General features: G+C 38.2%; 1 protein-coding gene across 10 annotated transcripts in view; it reads right to left on the reverse strand.

The window, feature by feature from the left end:
* Window positions 1-20,331, reverse strand: part of LOC109145069 — a 301,323-nt gene that overhangs the window by 14,904 nt on the left and 266,088 nt on the right. For all 10 annotated transcript variants that reach the window (XR_005601585.1, XR_005601582.1, XR_005601579.1 and 7 more), the window contains one exon: window positions 1,517-20,224. The gene's annotated coding sequence lies outside the window, so the exon portion shown is untranslated. The remainder of the gene's footprint in view (window positions 1-1,516; window positions 20,225-20,331) is intronic.

Below are 20,331 nucleotides of genomic sequence, written 5' to 3' on the forward strand. Positions count from 1 at the left end.
TACTGTAACTTAATATGACAAAAGATACTTGAATTGATTGGATTTGCATGGTATCTTCATGAGGCCCATGCAATAGAGACCATGGGTCCTCATGTCAATGCTAATGTAATAAGCAGATCAGCATTTCTTTAAAGTGTTTTTTGTGTTATTTGCAAGGAATTTGTTCTCTGTGTCCCTGTCACATCAAAGTGAGAAAATATAAAGGATTCTGTTCTTTATCATCTCGTACTAGAAAATACTTCATGGTGTTAGAAAATACTCTCATAGTCTCTCAAGGGCCATGAGATGGAAGAAAGTGCAATGCACAGACTGAGTTTATTGAGAGACAAGCTTTTCATGTATGGCACCATGAAAAAGGTAAAGCAAAAGCATCAGAAATGGTTTTCAAGAAGGTTAGGATACCCATTTATTTTTATTTTCACTTGAGATTCCATCTAAGTGAAAGTAATGTTTAGATGAATATAAGACAAAGAAACTAACACCAAAACAAGTGTTGAAGCTTTTAATACAGTGTTAGATAGTAGGATTGCTTCACAAGATCTTTTTGGTCTGCTACACAATCCTCCTTGTGCGTGTCATAACTCAGGAAAAAAAAAAAGCTACATCACTGCTGTGAGGGAAAAAAATTTCCTATGCAATTATTTATACTGTGCACATCACCCTGATATCAAGCCATGCCATAACTGGTATAGCCTTTTTATCAAATGGATTTTGAATCCTGTCTTGGTGTAAATTAAGGGTAATATATATTTTATTGTCATGGCATAAATCTATCTAGGGGCAAAGAGCAGAGCAAAGCTGTAGAATGGTAGTGTTACTGTCTTTTACCCATACTACAGGTTTTAGAGAAGTGGTAAAGAAACACCTCCAAAGCATGCACTGAATCATAGAATTGCTAAATGGTCTGGGTTGGAAGGGACCTTAAAGATCATCTTGTCAAACCCCCCTGCGATGGACTGGGACATTCTCTAGATCAGGTTGCTCAATGCCCCATTCAACCTGACCTTGAACGCTTGTGATAATGGAGCATCCAGAACTTCTCTGAGCAACATTTCAGCATCCCACCACCCCATTTTTAAGAAATTTACTCCTTTTATCCAATCTAAATCTACCCTCTTTCAGTCTAAAACTGTTGTCACTACAGGACAAGACATCCTGTTTATATATGGAAAGGTGACAATACCTTCTCCCTGAAACCTTCTGCCCCACCTTTCCCAGCCTTTCTTCACAGGAGAGGTGTTCCAGCCATCAGATAATTTTTGTGACCCTCTTTTGGATCTGCTCTAACAGTAGTTGTACTGGGCACCCAAAAACTGGACACAGTCATCCAGGTGGCATCTGGAACAGAGTAGAGTGGACAGAATCGCCTCTCTCAACCTGATGGCCAAACTTCCTTTGATGCAGAGTGTGATTGACTTCCTATGTTATAAGTGCACATTGCCAGCTCATACTCAATTTTTTAACCGCCAGTATCCCCAAGTCCTTCTATACAGGGCTGTCCTAAATCCATTCTTACCTCAGGCTGAATTGATGCTGGGGATTGCCATGACCCAGGAGCAGGACTTTGCACTTGGACTTGTTGAACTTCCTGAGGTTTGCATAGGCTCACTCTGCAAGCCTATCAAGGTCCTTCTGGATGGCATTCCTTCCCTCCAGCAAATCAAAAGATGAAAAATGGTTTTTAATGCCTCAGAGATGAAAGATAGTTTTGTTTGAGTTCTAACCCTAAAATCAATCAGCAATACTTCTATTATATATACTTAATTGCAGCTGGGCAAACTGAATTTAAATTTACTCTCCAACAAAATAGATTTATATAGTGGAAGGAGGTGGCACTTATAAGGTTATTTTGAAAGCAGAAACTTATTTTATACTAATCCATATACATAATCCGTAAGCTGATCCTCTTCTTTGTTGTTGCTGGTTTTTGTTAACTGCAAAGTATATCACATTTCAACTGTACATATTGAAGGCATAAGGAAAATGTAACACATATGCACCTCTTTCCTAGAGCTAGTTTCAAGCAGGTAGATATTCCCAAAAAGATCACAAAGTTAAGAAAATCTGAAGAAATGCGTTTTTTTATGTTTACCCTCTCCTTCAAAAAAAAAAACCCCGAAATGCAATTTTTTACATGTAATGAACATGTAGTAGGAAAGTTGACTTTTAGCAAAGAAAAGTCCTTTGATTTGGTTTCAACTTTTACTTCCTCACAGAGACATTCTTAATCAAGACAATCAAATGATGTTTCAGGATTTCTTACCATGCATAGATTGAAATCCATTCTGGATTTACATTTTTCAGCAAGAAAATGAAAATTTTCAGTGAAATTACAATTTTAGTGCATAAGAAGCATGTCATTTCACCATACTTTCTCTCATGAGAAAATTTCCATCAAAACACCATTTTAACAACAGTTCAAGGAGTATTTCTCAATGGGAAAAGAGATTGAGAAAACATTAAGCATGACCATGTACTATGCAAAAGCTTTTGCGACATGCAATATTGTACAAAGTATATCAATACACAGTTCAAGATGAAAACATAAACAGCAAGTGAACAACAACTGTGATGAATATAAGAGGGTTCATTGTCATAATTTTTGAAAAACAAACCTTTTCCTGGAGTCCGAAACTAGCCACAATTCAGCTAAGTAATACAGGCATTCAAGTAACATCCAACAAACGTAACAGATCCAGTAACACTGTGGGTGAAAAAGACTGTCCCAAACCTTATCCCTTTGATAGCATCTACAAAGCAGAAATATACAAGGATTCCATCAAAGAAAAATGGATTTTAGTTTTCTCTCTAGATAAGCTCTTTCTCTTCAGAAATTAGCAGATACTTCCCTATGTGCATTTAGTTATATGGGGTTGCAAGTTATTTAAATTTCTCCAGCAAGTCCCTTCAGATGGGTTATTTCTTTCAAGGGAAACTCAATTTCAATCACAAACTGAACACACCATTTCCACCCCACTGGCTATTTTTAAAGAGCTTCCCTTTTTATCATCATCAAACCTATGGACTTTGAAATCTTGATGGAATTAAACTCCAACTCTGAAATACTGCTTTAAGCAGCCATTGCAAGGTACTGAAAAATGGAAACGAAGGATTAAGCCCATTTTACTACATCTCCAGGGACTGAAGAAAGCAGCTCTGTGCCAGCACCTGGCATTTTTCACGGAAGTGCAGAAGGCTCAGCACTGTCCATCAGGGTACACAGCGCCCAGTCTGTGCAGTGTTCATCATCGCTGTGATACACCACAGCCACCCATGGCACCCCTACTTCCAGGACCGTGGCTGTTGGGCCTAGGCAAGCTGACAACAGGGAGGCAGCCAAGGCAGAATGCCTGGGATGAAGCGGAGTCGGTCATTCACCCTGGCAGCTATAGGTACAGAGATGCTGGTGGCCAAGGCATCCCACTCCCTGCAAGGGTTGTTTGAAAGCTCAGGCCCTGGGGGCATGTGGTGCAGGCTGAGGGTATTGGGAGCTGGAGCTGGAAGGATTTTCCATCAGGCTACAGGGATCCACGCACACATATACATTACTGTAAATAAGGCAACCCCAGTGCCACACGGCTGTCTAATTCAGAACATTCAGCAGTTTTTTTGTGGGGTTCGGTGTGGCTTTTCTTTTCACAAAACTGACAAAATCTGGCAACAATGCACCGTGTAAAAAAGTGACATTTTGACTCTAAGGAAGGAATTATTTGCAATTTGTTTTGAGCAGAAGCTTAGCTCGTGTCAGATGTGAACCTCCAGACAATCATTAGTTTAAACTGCCTGCTATGTGTTTAAAAATTTCAGTCAATTTAGAGCTGATCTGAATTGCAAATGGAATGGTAATAAGCCATTAGGGAATAACATATCTCTCTCTCACACTTGCAACCCTCTGCTTTAAGGGGCCTCGACTGCACTCGAATATGAAAATGCCACTTTAGTCATGCGCATTGACAACAAACATGGTGGTGTAGTGTCCAGCCTTGTAGAGTGGCACTCAGGAGGAGGAGATCAGGAGCGGCCACAGGAGCGAAGGAACAGGTGCAGCCTCTACAGTGAACAAGAGGCAGCAGTCAGTTTTCCACAGAATAGAGAGTGTGGCTTGCTGATGGCACAGTAAAACACAGGCCTGGCATACAACTAGCACTTGGTGATTTGATTTCTGAGGATTTGAGGCACTTCTCATCCACTGTGAAGCCATTTTTTTGTGAATGAGTGTAGGCCTTGCATCACCTAAGATTTTCCAAACAAAGTTACCTGCGTTTCCTCAAAATTGGCTGCCTAACAACCTCCTGTGTTCAATGAGTGAAAAGATACAATGTTTTAATTCTTGAGCTTTCAGATTAAGATAGGGCTCTACAATACACCAATCCATTGATTACGAAATCTGCACAACTAAACCAGAGTAAATATCATACATGACAGCATTTAATAAATAATATTTAAGTAATTAAATTAATTCGTATACTATCCAAATTATATTTTCACACTGAAAAATATTTTAAATCACCTACTGATGTTTTATAGGTGTTCATAGGTGGAAAGACTTTCTTTCACAGCCCTATAGCCACTCTTGTGTAGCTGACAATTTTTTTTATACTGCCTCACAAAATCATATATGAAACTCATCTATTTCATGGTTTCTTGAGTCTGCAGCTGAGGCTGACTCCTTGTCCCACCATATCAGCTGATAAGCAACCTACTCTCTACATTCAAGCAAATTCCCATGCAGAGATAATGAAGGGAGAAATGCAGATCTGATCTGCATCTGTAAAAGTTGAATGCTGGTACTTTGGTATTAACCAGACCAGTAGATGTTCCCACACCACTGGATATTCTTGCAACCCTAGAGATGAACAGTTTCCAAATGGAATTCTGGGACTCCATTTGCTCCCTGAAGCTACATGTCTATATACAGGTCCTGGAGATTTTGTTTCTAGAGAACCTCTTTGTTGAGAGGGGACTCAACAGCAGACCACAGAGACCCTGCAGGGTCTCACCTCACAGGAGGTCCAGGACACAAACACCATGGCATTAGCACATTTGCCGGAATGGATTTCTGCAGACCATGCCTTCATTCTCAGGAGAGCATTAAAGTGGATATTCCATTGATTCCTTTACAGCACATCCACTCAATCCCCTCTGCTTTTCAGAGATAACGCCTTAAAATTGATGGCTGCAGGTGAATGTGGATATTACACCATATCACAACTTTCCTAGAAGGTTCATGTCAGCTCTTTCCAGCTGGCAATATGCTGGAAAGGGAATTGCTTGCACAGTACCTCTACGGAACTACTATGCAGCGGAAAGTAAATGGCCATGAACAAAGAGGTCAATGTCAGACTGCTGAGCCGGAGGCTTTACATAAGTAGGAGGAATCTAAGCAAGGGAAATGCAACTCAGGTAAAACTGTGGGTGCAGATGAAAAGTACAGAAGCTTGATTAACCAGCTTCCCACACAGGACTGATAAAAGCCTCTCTGTCTGAGACTCAAACTGTACCTGCTAGAACACAAATATAACATGGCCTAATTCTATTGACAGAGTCTTCCAAAACTTGGTATGTATCAATATTTATACATGTACAGATATACGCATGTGTAACTTATTGAAAGAAATTCTATTCCACGAATATTATAAACGAGGTGACAAAATATTCTAATACTCAAAATTTCATGTTAGGAGTCTGGAGCAATATGAAGAAGCTTCCGACAGGGAAAACCTGAGGTTTGGGGTTGAATCACCTTTTCAAGGACAGGTACACCTAAAAATACCTGAGAATGCAAACTTTGAAGACAATTATGCACCAGCAAAAGACTTCCAAATTCTTTGTTTCCTGGGAACACAGCAGACTATTCACATCCCTGAAAGCCACATGAAGTAAATTAATCCTTTCCAATTATCTTTGCAAGCTATATTTGGGATAACAATTCCCTACTTTCATATGTACACATGTGGAGCTTCCCTTCATTTTAGTGAGATAAACGACGTTTCCAATTTGGATCTTTGAAAAGGTCTGACATTCAGTATTTATTATTACAGCAAAGATTAAGAACAGTCCTACTGAACTCTAATATTTAAGGACTTAATCCTTTCAGAAGTGATATTATGGCACAGGACAATTAATATATTCCCAGAAGTATATCTTTCAAGCAAAAAATTTCCTGTGATAAATACAGAATTAAAGATGGCATTATATGTTAATTCAGATGGAAATGGAGTAGTTAAATGCTTCAAAATCTAAACTCTAGCTCATTACAATTTTCCCAGCATTTGTAATGTAATAAAAAAATTATAAAAATCTAGTTTTTCTATTATATTGGGTTTAAGCAAGACAGCACACAGAATAAAATAGTCAGAATCTAGCAAAATATTTAAAGTTTAAAACAATATAAAATCCTTTGCTTTAGTGACTTTTAGCAGTTCTGTATTTTAATGTCCTTAGATGAGGTATTCACAATTCACTCCATCAATTACTCTGGCAAAGTGTCTACATGCCAAAGTGCATGCCCTAAACTTATTTTAGCTTCCATACACAAATAGTTTAATTGACATAAATGGGTTCTTGTATGTACAAGTTACCCCTCATAATACAGATGATACACCTGCATAATCTGGTAGTTCAAAGATATATAAGGAAACTGTTGAGATTCAGGTATTTGCCTCATTTACATTTGAAAACTGAGTTCCTGTATTGAGGGTTCTTATCCTTAGTTGACATGTGACACAGGCCAAAGATCTGCAGTTGTATTTACTGAAAGTAAACCAACACAAACAGTGAAAGATATGAGCAACTGGGAGATGTGATTTCTTGGACTTTTAAATGTGTGTGTGTGATAGTCATATGCTTTTTGTGTCAGATATTTGGCTATCTAAATATTACTTCTCAGATGACATAGTCCTGAGAGCATGTAGCATAAATTAACGTATATCAGTTATGAAAAAAGAGTCATGTGAATGGAATCTGAAAGACAAACGATCATCTCTCAGCTGCAACTGAACATAATCTAAGCACAGAGTAATATTTTGGTTTGGTTAAAAGAAGAATGCTACAGGAATCAAAGGCTCAGACCTGGATTCCTTCCTTGTGTGAATACACCTGTTGACCCCAGTGGGATGGCTAATGTAATATGGCATAAACAATCAATGTCATATTTTAATTCCCAAGGAATGCCAATACAAGTGCATGATGTTCATGTGTATAAAAAATACATAGGAGAACATTATTGGCAGTGGCAGTGACCAGACTTACTTGAACACAGAAGGCAGGAAAGTTTTGTTCTTTGCATCCCAAATTGCCTTGTACCAGCTAACTGTGTCACAGGTTTCAGTAGCAGAGGTCAGGCCATAGACTGCTAAGTGAAAATTGGTGTAAAACAGAGTAGATGATTCATGGGAAGAAAGTACTTTGCCAGTGTAGAACAGAGTAAAGGGGGGATCAGCATTCTTCCCTCAGAATATTTAATATTCTGTCTCTCAATGTATTCTACAGATAACCCAAATATTGTGTAGCTCCCTTGAAGTTTCAAAGCAAAGTTACAAAGAAATCTGATGTATATGGATCCTAGGACTGGATGCACAACTTATATGAGGTTCTGCACTGCGATTGTCCTCCGGCTTGATACCCACCAGACATTAGCATGGGATTCAACTTGTGCCACTCCGTTGGGCTGGTGGCAGCGATATTAACTTGTCACAGAAGAGCAGTCTATAAAGGAATTATGCAACCATAGTGCAAAGATAACCATTCTCTCACATAAAAGCAAGCAAAGACAAAAGCAAGTTTAGGTGATACGCAAATCAAGCTTTCAAAAACGCAGTCATTTTGGGTCAGTCACTGCAGATTTCTTTTATACTGAAATACATTTTAATCAAGAAACTCCAGGTTCGAATTGTGAAAATTCAGTTCTTGACTCTAAATCTGTCTATACACTTGCTAATAGATACTGAAGAGGTTTCTTAAGCAGTAGAATGGCAAACACACCTCTTCTGGAAATGTATTTGTGTGAAAATACTGATATGCACTTATTTCATTAGAAGGGTTTAGTGGCCTTTTCCAAACAGAGGACACCTAAAGAAAAGCACCATGCCCTGAGATTAATTCAAATTCTTCCAGAGAGCAGCAGTTCTTACCACAGTAAATCCAGAGGGAAAACAGAAAATTTGGAGGCAAAGTTCCATCTCTTACAGTGTTACTAATTTTGGAGTACCCAACCGCAGTCCATCCAAGCTACTGCATGGTCCTGTTTCTGAATCCATGCTACACCTGCTGCAGGAGATAGAATCTGCTCCTATAAAGTTGGAGCTGAATGTGGTACAGCCTTGCACAAATGGAAGAAATCAAGGCAGCTGCTTCCTACAACCATTTGAATGCAGGAAGGGGTAAATCTGCATAAAGAGCATGAAGAGTGCCTCCTCTATATGTATCTACAGAATTCAGTCCTGGCCTTCACTTCCCATCTTCCAAACATGGGTTTTATTCAAAGAATGAGACATGATAGAATGTATGTGGATAGGAGACAACATGTGCCTGGAAGCTAGTGACAGAGAGAGGTGAAGGTAACAACCCCATGTGAAGGTGAAGACAAAGATGCACAGTGTAGTTCATCTCATGCAGACACAAGCTGAGAAGTCCTGTTTCTGTGAACACAAAAATCCTGGACAACCTGACCATTCCCTTAAAGAAAAACAGCCCTTCCCCAGATGAATCTGTATGAAATGTTCTATCCTCGTTGATACAAAATAGAACACATAACAAGAAGTGAACAAAAAGAAACACAAAAGAACTGCTTTTAAAGCTTAGCAGATCATGCTATGGTAATGTACAGAAAGGAATGACTAAGATACTGAATCACAATGTTATCTAATGACTTCTCAGAATGTGGTGTGAAGCAGTAACTCTTTGCTGGATATCATTGTGGGCATTGCTGTCCTCTCTGCTTCATTCGCTTTCATGCATTGATGTGTGGGTACAAATTACTGATGTTTGCTTTCTATTATTATTTTTTATTTGTATATATATTTCATTATTCAGCTGACATTTATTTTCATTCTAGTTCATTAATGCACAATATTAAACTGTCTTATTACTGCTGACTTATTCAAACCTCCAAACTCTCCGTTGTATACAGTTTTTCCCTCAAAGCTATGGCATGATTTAAGAAAGATGGGATTGGACATACAAACAAGAGTTTATGTGAGACGAGATCTCATGCCTTAAATATATATATATGAAGGCATAAATATATATTTTCTTAAATAATTAACATATTTTCTTATAAAAATATATAAGGTATTGTCCCGGTATGAAGGTATTTCGCACTGAAATACCAAATTATACGTTTGGGTTTTTACCCTCTGCCAAGCAACAGATAGATCAGTCCCAACATGTTAGTATTTGCAGTAAAATATTTTTTTTATGTACTCTCATCATGCTGTTTGTTTAAAAAATTTTTAATCAAAATGAAACAAAACAATCACTACTAATGTTCTACACAGCTACTTTGCAGTTGTTCTTTCTGCTTCACAGTGACTTCGTAAAATTTATCTGTTTCATTCTCAATGAATTTTTATATATGAAAGAGGAATTTTTATTCAGAGACTGACACTTCTCTACCATCCCTTCTCTCCCTTTCTAAAACTGCAACGTGCAAGAAACAAATGTAAATTCTCCCATAGTTTAAGATAAGAACTGTGCCATAGTTTAAGAGAAGAATTGTGCTTTGTTTCTCATACTGAAAGTTGGTGGGAGCTGGGAGTGGTAGGGTTTGGGTTCTTTGCTTGTGGGTTTGGTTTGGGTTTTAAAAAATATTTTAGCAAAATACAAACTTTTTCAAATGGTGAAAATCCATTTCCCTACATATTTAGGGTCCTACAGCACACCACAGTGATTAGAAACTGGCCATTTTGAAGCTGGGTTGTGTCTGACAAATAGAATATATCTAGGAAATGGGGAAATACTGCTTGAAATATCAAGGATTATTTCCAAGACAATAGCTCTAAAAACAAGACATCCACTGTAGAGGCAATCCATTTGTCCATGTACTTATGTGCCTTACACGACTCTAGAAAACACTATTCCCAGATATTAAGGCTCATCTCATCTTTAAAAGCCTCATTAGAACAGGATAAGAATACATCCACAGAGCAGTGGTAGGAAGGATGGCACATCTTCGCAATTCAAGTAGGTATAGGCTGCAATCACAAAGCAGTCAGTTATCTCACCCCCTGGAGCAGCCAGAGAGAACTGGTGCGAAGAGTACCAAAAAGGGTGGGCTTCAGCAAGGCAGTGGGCAAGCAGAAATCCAACAGTAGACTGGATCCTTCGTGTTGGAAAAAAATGGAGAAAGATCACTAGTTCAGTGGTGGTTGTGGATCATGTACTACGAAATGATAGGAAGATTGTGGGAACAGATATGTGTTCTAAGGTTTAACTTCGAACACAGTTGTCCACTCTGCTGGTATATAAGCCTAACATATCCTTTCAGGTGATTTATGTAATGCAGATTACAGAAGCATAACTGTCTGTCTTCTGATACTAAGTCCATTAACATCAGAATTAGATATGTCATCTCTATCCAGTATGCATTATTTTACTCATCATTACATATTTATTCCTTTATCAGATTTTTGTTAAAATGAGCTTCGCTGCAGACAAAAGACCTGAATAATTTGATATGCAATAAATGTGTCCTTGTAGCCCTGTTTCCTTAAACAGAGAAAATAATATGGTTAGATTAGCTCAAATGACAATTCACTGTCTTATATTAGGTTCACTAGGTTACAGAGGGAAACATTCATGCACCCTCAAATGAAAGGGTTCAAAAAAGTGACAGAAGGCATACTTAATTAGTTGACTGGATTGTTCAATCCTTGCATAAAGGCATGAGCTCTGCTTTAGTGAAGAAGCAAGCACTGACAGAAGTTAATGCCTCAGAGATTCTGCTTTAAACATTTTAGACTCTTGTCAAAATTATAATTGCATTCATATGAGATTTCATATATTTGGTTTTGCAGGGGGTTGATCTAATTTTACCTTGTAGGATTTTTTTAGCTAGAAAAGAGAATTGAATACATAGAAAAAACACAGGGGGATGACATGCATCAGGAGCAATTGTGTAGATGTTGTACGAAACACCTTGCAAAAATGCTACTTGTCTGAAAGGCACTTGTAGTAAGAGAGTGGGACAAAAAATGACAAACAGAAAAAGACAGATGGAAGAACAAAGAAGCAGTGACACAGTTGGTCAGTGTGATAGGCAGCATTCTCAGCACATCCCTACTCTGACAGCTGTCAAAAATTTATTAAACTTCACAGCAAAAGAGGCAGAGTTTTAAAGAGGCATCTCTTACAAAAAAAAAAAGTGAGGTGAGACAAGCTAAAAATCTTAAATCTGTGAAACATTTAACTTTATTGCTCTGAAATCCTTTACTTCTAAGGGAATAAAAATAAAGTTACTTGGTTTTCTGTTGTCTGTATTCCTAGACCCATACTTTAGCACAAAACACTTTTTATTCATTGATAGACTGTATTGTCTTAATGTAATTGAAGAAATCCTTATTTTCACTTCAAATTCCCTAACCCTCCAGAAAACTGACATGCCATCCCTGTAAGAAGAAAGCTCCTTTTGCTCTGAACGCTTTTGCCATTTCCAGGCATGCCAGACATTTGCAGGGTGTCAGCTGTGAAGGAAACATGAATATGTTCACATGATCAACAGCTGCACTGTGAAAATGCCTATGGGCCGGGGAAATATTCTAGACCCATACCCATCATCTCTACATGCTGTGAAGTGATTAAAAGGATAAGCCTAAGAGTTACCAGGAAGCCAGGAATTTTTGAGGGCAGAAAAAGACGGAAACTGATTTTCTGTGACATTCAGAATGGATAAAATTCATCCTTCTTCAGGACTCTTGTACAAGAGGTGTTCCTAACAGCACCCTTGTTTCAAAATAATTCTAAGCAGCAAAAATCAAACTTAGACATTCCAACAGTGGAATTATGAATCATAACATTGCCTGAAAACCTATTAATAATTCCTTGAGCCATATGCGAAATCTTATACAGTTTTTCTAAAGCTTGTGAACAGTTTGAGAGCTATTCCTTCATTTCCATTTCCTGTCATTACATGCTCTTGTAAAAAGTCCCCCTCCAACTTTCTTGTAGGCCCATTTTAGGTACTAGGAAGCTGCTATAAGGTCTCCCTGGAGCCTTCTCCAGGCTGAAGATCCCCAACTTTCTCAGCCCGTCTTCTAGGAGAGGTACTCCAGACCTCCAATTATCCTTGTGGCTCTCCTCTGGACTCACTCCAACTGGTTTTTTGGAGGCCAAAGAGATGAACACAGCACTCCGGGTAGGGTCCACAAGAGCAGAGTATTGTGGGAGGATCACCTCTCTAGATCTGCTGGCTACACTGCTTTTGGTGCAGCTCAGGACAGGCTTGGTTTTCTGAGCTGGAAGCTCAGGTCATCTTGAACTTCTCATCGACCAACACCCCGAAGTCCTCCTCACAGATGCTCTCAATCTGTTCTCCCCCCAGCCTGTACTTGTACTTGGGATTGCTCCGACCAAAGGACCTTGCAAACACTTTGAGAGCTATTCTTTGGCCTTGTTGAACTTCCTGAGGTTTGCAAAGACCCACCTCTTAAAAGCCTGCCAAGGTCCCTCTGGATGGCATCCCTTTCCCGCAGAATATCAACAGCTTGCTGTCATCAGCACACTTGCAGAGGGTACACTCAATCCTACCGTCCCTGTTGCCAACAAAGATGTTACACAGGAGCACAAATACCTTGGGAAGCCTGCTATTGATCTAAATCAGTAATGGGATTCCCTATAGAATAAAGCAAAAACTGGGGGAAGGAGACAGGAGATAAATTAAGATCTACTCTGCAAGCTACTCTTGTCTCACTAGAATTCAGCATCTTAGATTTATGTTTGCTTCCTCTCACTGGTCTGCCTCATTTCTATTGTTCTGTTTCTGCTATTACCCAGCAGGCTCTTGAAAAGGGTGCAATTTGCACTTGCTTTTACAAAATATTTCATTGGTGACAGCTCTATTATTTCAAGTAATCCAGGTTGAAGTTCTGCAAATGACTTCTAAGTCAAAAAAACCAAATCTTTATACAGCCCTTGGTGAGCGTAGGTACATTTGTTGTTAAAGAGTGTCACTCCCCTTTGCACACCCACACTACACAAGAACAGAATTTGTAGCTGCTACTCCAAGAACCTATAGGAGGAAAACTGGCTCACCACATTTAATGATACTTCTCACTTACAAAAGAGTGGCAGCTTGGCGTGTTGCAAGTCACTGTGCTACAAGCACATGGGTGGTGGAGTCATTTTCCACATCTCACAGGTAAGGCACTGCCATCATAAGCTCAAGACAGTAGAACATACTATATTAATACCAGTAACACCCATGTTCGAAACTTCCCCTGGCATTTAAGGAGTCCCTGTCTGAAGGCTAATTTCAGCAGTTTCAGCATGATTGCCCTCCTGCATATCCTTTATATATCAGTTGTCTAACGTGCAGTTTACCAAGTTGTCTTCCACCTGTCCTCTGCCTGGACCCAAAGCCAGTTCTGTACACTGAACTTCAACAACTACAATAAAACCATTCTCAGTTCAGTCACTCTGCAATATTAGCCTGTCAGCCCTTCAGATAACGTCCATGAGTGGTCCTCCTGAAATGCATGCATACCTTAATATCTGTGCAAACATACAATAATTAATATTTAGACAACTTAATACTAGATTTTTTTATTTAAAACTATTCCAGTAAAACAGGTGTTCATCATTTTGCTTTTGCTCTCTACTGGTAAGACATTCCATTATCAACAGAACACATTAAAAATAAGAATTTTCCAGGCTGCAGTCCTTGAGTTTGTTGATGATAGATCCTTTATTTCCTCTCTATTTTTGAGACACTGACCTGCACATATCCATGTCAGCATATGTTAAAGGCAAAAAAATTACCCAAGTTTCACTTGGTTTTTTCTAAGCTGCAGAAACCACTTCCCAATCCAGAATTAAACATTAGACTTGAAAAAGTCATCTACATAAGAAAAGCATCTCAGACTGTCACAAAAAGATCTTCCATTTCAGTCTACCTTGAGAAAAATTGGAAATCCCTACAAATAGATGATGTAAACACAGATGATGTAAACCACAAACAAATGTCAGAGAATGCATCCTGCTTCTCACTTACACGATCCCAGAACTGTTCTTTTCATTGTATCTGGTGTCATGTTTATCTATGACCTCAACTTTACATGCAAGGTAGATATGAAAAAGAAGGTATTACCTCTGCCATAAAAAACTTCCAGCATAAACTGGACACTGGCAACGCAGTGCAGGCAAGTTTGGACCTTGAGGGGAGAAGGAAAGCTTTACACAGGATCTGAAGCATTGGTCTGCTCTAAACAAATATCTGGTCCATTGTCATGTTTCTAAAAATGGCAAGTGGGACATGATCAGGAAGAGGCCATTAGAGACAGGCAGCTCTCTTATTCTCAGGTCCTCTGTAGGTATGAGGTGTTGAACATTCTGGAGTGCATAGTGAATGCAACCATCACACTGAACATTACTGTGGGCCTGTTCTGTACAAACCTGGATATTCTTACTTTAAAATCTTATACATTGGTTTTATAAAATTGCCAGAACTTGTTCTGTGTCAATGATTTCTTTTTTTGTTTGCTTTAGATCCTTCTTTGGCTGGAAAAATCAGAAAAAATATCTGCTAAAAAGGGCTTGAATTTGTGTTGGTAAAAATTAAAGGGTCTGAAGAAAAAAAAAAAAGGAGGAATTGTCTACCTGATAGCAATCAGGAATGGGGAACGAGGTGCAAAAGCAGCAAAAATTATTCCAGAGGACAGTCAGAAAGGAATTTGGCTCAATGTCACAAATAGCCCAAATTCCTCTTTAGGTTTCTACTTATATGAGTGAAATCTTGGCTAAAACCAGCATACTGAGATATGCGTAAGAGCACAGTTCATTCATTTGACTGAAAATAAATGAGATCACCTCATTTCTCTTACATCTAGTAACATTGGAAAAGCTTGGTTTTATCTACAGAAGTTAAGGTGCCTGTAGACTGTTGAAAGAATTGCTTAGGTCCATTTCTGCCAGCAGGCACTTTTTCTCCAAGATCAGCAGCTTCATCATGAAGTCAGTCTGCCTCACAAACTTTGATCAGAGGAATCTTCACCTATTCTCCCAAAGAAAAAGAAATTTGACTGAAGAAACATCCTTTAATTTCAAATCAAAATACTAAATTGAAGCAAATCTCTACTCAAAAGTGATCACAGAACTTACTTGTTTTTAGAAAAGGGTATTACCGTGTTCAAGAGGGAAGATGATACAAAGTAAAGAAAGGGTTTGGGGTGGATGGGCGTTGTTGCTGAGCAAACAGTGATGCTCTGTCAGTCTAATCATCGTTCATTGTTCTATGTACGGTGATGGGTAAAGAGAAATGCATTTATGTAGGTCTGGAGAGAATACTGAATGTAAAATTTTATACTGGAAGTGTAGAGTGAGAAGTCCAGAAATAAAATTTAATACCTCTTGTATGTCAAGGCAGATCAATTTCAAGTAGAAAAAAAGTGCACAATTTTATGGGATCTTCTAGAAACACCAATTTTACCCCCTTATATTTCCTCCCCTCTCTGATTTTTTTCAACAAACTCTCCATAAAAAGGAAATATGAATGATGGAGTGCACTTGGAATTCAACCTTAAAATCAAATAATTAACCCTGACATCTTCAGCACTTAAAAATTATTCTTTTTTTTTTTAACTGATGTTTTAGTTATTTTCATTGTTGCAATGCAGTAGCTTTTAATCAGATTTACATAATTAAATGCTCTCCTCTGACACAGGCTGCATTTCTATCACAGCCTCATTTAAGCCACATAGCATGAGTTAACGTAATCAGGAATAGTTTCCACATACCTAGGAACCAATTTTCAAAATTCCCGTGCTGTTTGTATTGTGTAACTAGGAAAATGCATTATTCTGAACATACATTTTAATCCTTTTTCAGGGCCGTAAACATTTTCCATGGTTCTCTTCTTCATATTTCCTTCTGGATCCCTCACTTGTCCTTTTGAATGTTATGCACACAAGTGGTTTTTCGTTCCTTCTCCCTTGCAGTACATTTGTGCTCTGGACTTTATAGCCTCACTGACACCTAAATGGATGCAGCTCTTCTACCCCTACATGTCACATCAAATCTGAATTCTTTTGTGATCAATGAAGTGTTGATTTGTTTTACCTATGTTGATTAGCATTTGTGGCCTTTCAATGCCTCACAAAACAGAGGAGCTCTAACAGCCAGATTTGTTCCAGTCTGAACTCCTAAACCAGCTTCTAGGAAATGCAGGGACAGATAAAGATGCATACACATACATGCACATCCACATGTATATAAGCCTTTTCAGTTAGATTATTAATTGCAGGAATCTGTGTTACTTCTAAATGGAATGTTTTGGTTCTGGATCTCAGGAAATCTAATTCCTCTTTGTATTTAAAGCCTCTCTTTTTCTGAGAAAGAATGATTGAGGATATGCTTTTTAACTTAGAAAATTTTGTCATATAATATCTTATGACTAACTGGCCCTAGTGGTTCTGGAAAAAAAGCTTACACAATTCTGCCTAATTAATATGTTTGTCCTGATGGACATCTTTTGGAGTGTATGGGGAATGGGTAGTGGTCCATGCAAATGTAGGATTGAAGGATCATTACCAGGTATTCATGAAGTAATGGAAATAGTAATCAAAGAGGATGAGAATTATTATCTGTATTGGTTTGGGGTCTGTAAGAAAGCGAGATCTCTCATTAACTCACTTTAGGTTAAAAACAAAAAATAAAACTTTTTTTTTGCCCTATATCTGAGATTAAAATAGACTTACTGCCACAAATACAAGCCCTCTACAGACATGCAGGAAATATTAACCTCAAAAGGAAGTAGTGGGAGTTTTTTATGGCTTTTTTTTTTTAATAATCCTGGTTTTATTTTTCCAATACTCTCAAGCCTTACTGAAACTTTACTATGATAAAAAGGAGGGCTGCTGAAGTAGGACATGTGCTTTTGGGAGGTTTGGAGGTGATATCTGTTTCTGCATTTGGAGTCACTGCTCTCACTGTACCAGCTTCTATTGTCCAACTTACAGGGTGTTCCAACAAGGAAAAGGGGGGATGGAGGTAGGTGCTTCACTAAGGACAACAAAAGGTGGCCTTTATAAAGCAGCATGTATGCTAAGATCTTCTGAGGAGAATTAGGCATTAAAACCAGAAAACGAAAATACCCTCCAGCCCTACAGACACAGCAATGAAAACAAACCACTTTTCCTTCACTCAAATATTTAAAATATTAAAACTTTGAAAGTTCTCCAAATGGAATCCAATTATGCTCACAACCAGAGGCTAATTTCCCCAACTCTCTGAGCCACTGATGCTCAGCAACAGTCTGAGCGGTTTTGCACTCTTAAAATCTAGGGCAGCTGACAGTCAACAGATCTACTTTGCTGAGAGGATTTGCTGTTAATTTTGTCCAGGTTCTGTTTTCCAGTGCCGGCCAATGTTTTCCAAGTAAACTCATCCATGAATTCATGTAAAGACTCAACTTAAAGCCCTTAGGCACTGATGGATCTATTTTCAGTCCTTTAGATGCAGTCCTAACTCAGTCAAAAGGTAGGCATTTTTTTATGCAATATAGTAATTATTTATAAAATCTTAAATTAGTGCAACTATTCAAGCACCTTAAAACATTGAGATGCTATCTCTGAAAGTATTTAACCTAAATGATCAAAACCTGAGAGCACTTAGAAAAAGGATATAAAAAATCTGGCCTTTACAAAACAATGCCACACAGAAAGTCTGTTTATCATTGTCTCAGTGACAATCTAGGGCAAAAAGTCAATATACATTCCTTGGAAGGCCAGATGGAGGGTGGAGAGGAAAAGGGAAGAAAGAGAGGGTGAAAGAAAGAAATGAAAGTAATTTAATCCCTGAGCCATCAAAGTTTTTCTGGTGCATGTGTAACTTTAGGAAGCTGAATAGCTCACTGAGGGACAACATGCTGGTCAGTGTTTGCTGGCTACACCTGAAGTCATCTGGCAATCTTCACACTCCTACAAGTATTGTGTTGGCCACAAATGCCTTGTGAAAGTGCACTTTTGTCAAAACAGACACATTTTTCTGTCAAAATAAGCTTGAGATCAAGTCAGTACTGTAAGCAGCAATCAGCAGGTGAGTAAAAGTGTATTATGCCAGTCAACAAGGAATGGATCAAAATGCCATCCTTCTGCCAAAAGATGACCAGGCAGTCTGTCTGTCATGTTCTACCTGTCTTTTTTCTTATTATAATAAATGTCAATTGCTGCTGGAAATAGTCTCATTTAAGCTAAGCAATTGCGAAATCCGTAACTTCACTATCTCATCGCTACCACTTACATTATGCCCTATCTACTCAAAACTTGAAAAGCCACTGATAATATTTAAACTGTCTCTCGCAAGCCGTATGTCAATAGAGCACAGCAGTTCTGACTATTAGGGATCTGCTTGCTATTGTATAATCTCTCTGTATTTGGTCTCACTTGTGCAAAACTGAAGCATTCAAATGACTGCGCTATGACTATTGAGATAACGCCCATTATGGCAAGGATCTAGGTCACTGGTATTAGAGCTGAGTCACGTCACCAGTAATAAAAACACTGATGCTCTTTGGGAAAGAAAGCAGCTGGGCTTTCTCCTCTAAATAAGTTTTAAGGCCTGTAGGCAGGAAAGGATGACATTAACATGTTGCACTTCTCCATGAAGCGTCTATCGGGCAATGCATAGTGTTTGTTGTGCAAGTCATATGGTCCTCTGTCTGGAGGGAACTAGTACCTTGACAGGAGTAACACAATAATTTCAGAAGAGATTCTCAGAGTAAAGAACAAGGCATGTCAATTAAGCTCTTACATATATGCTAGATTTTAAATAAAAATATCTTAGTTTCATTGGTTTGGAAGTTTCCTTCATTCTTTCTAAGATGGGCACTCATTCATTTCCAGCAAATGATTTTGCTACTCTGTCATTTAATATGTTTAATTTTTTTCTCTCTCTCTTTTAAAATCTGCTCATTCAAATAGACCCTGCTTGACACCAAACTGAAATAGATTTCTGCTATGGTTTAGAAAGTGGACAGAACACGCTCAGCCAGTCAAGAATTAATTCAAAGTGGTGTCCAGTTCTACACACAACACAAAATTCGCACCCTCCTAGGCATGACAGCCCAAGGCCTAGATTTCCAAAATGAGATCTAATATTCCACATTTTTTTCCTAAGCAAAATAAATGTCATTTTTTACCCCTCATTAAGAGGGCATGCATAATATTTCCTCAAGTTCTAAGGGGATCCATGTCAAATTTGGATTATTTTTCTTGGGTTTTCTTGCTTATACTAAGAGAAAAGCATATCTTCTTTCTATGATAAAAACACACTGCTAAGATTATAAACAGAGACAAGGGAAACAGCATACTTGTCATGGATAATACAACCAAATAGCATTCAGAAATAGTACAATTATCCCGTGGTGCATACATCAAAATACATCAAAGTTCCAGTATCTTCTGTGTCCAGGAAGTTTATTTAAAACAGCTTGCAATTAAAATTTTAGATGAAAGAGAGGTTTGACCTGCCTTTTGAAGCCTAGAGAAGGACACCGTTCTGAATTACAGCGTGTCTTAATGTTATGTTAGATATTTTCTTATATTTTCAGGTGCCAGATTTCAAACAGATCTTTTAAGAATACCAAAGTAAGTCGGATCTAGTTTTAAGAGAGCCAAGTGTAAGCAGCTTCACAGTTATGACCAACTTGACACTTAAACTTCTAAGTTACCTGATTGTTTTTTAATACATGTATTAAACACATCAAAAAAAAAGTAGGAAACTGCAACCCAAGCTTTTATCTTCTTACCAGCCCTGTCACTACACACACTGACAGATTGCAGTAATGGTGAAAAGACTTTGCAGGGTCACACAGGTAAGCTCATATTTGTGAAAAGAAGCTGAAGAAACTTTCTGATCTTCAACAGAACTACTCAGTAATTTATGAAGACTTTTCATTATATCTTCCTGTGGATGGTTAATGCATTACTGAATGCCTGCGCAAACTTCTTCCAACCAAGTGGACAATATTAGGAGAATTTCTTCAGTAACTTCTTTATCCACAATACACCTTATTCTTAAAAAAAAAAAAAAAAAAATTAAAAAAAACCAAAATAAAATGTTTTCATTAAATTTTAAAAAATCCAAAACTCACTCAGTCCTGACTGCCTGTCACACATACTC

The sequence above is a fragment of the Corvus cornix genome, chromosome 2 (genome assembly GCF_000738735.6).
Source record: "Corvus cornix cornix isolate S_Up_H32 chromosome 2, ASM73873v5, whole genome shotgun sequence".
Lineage (NCBI taxonomy): Eukaryota > Metazoa > Chordata > Aves > Passeriformes > Corvidae > Corvus > Corvus cornix.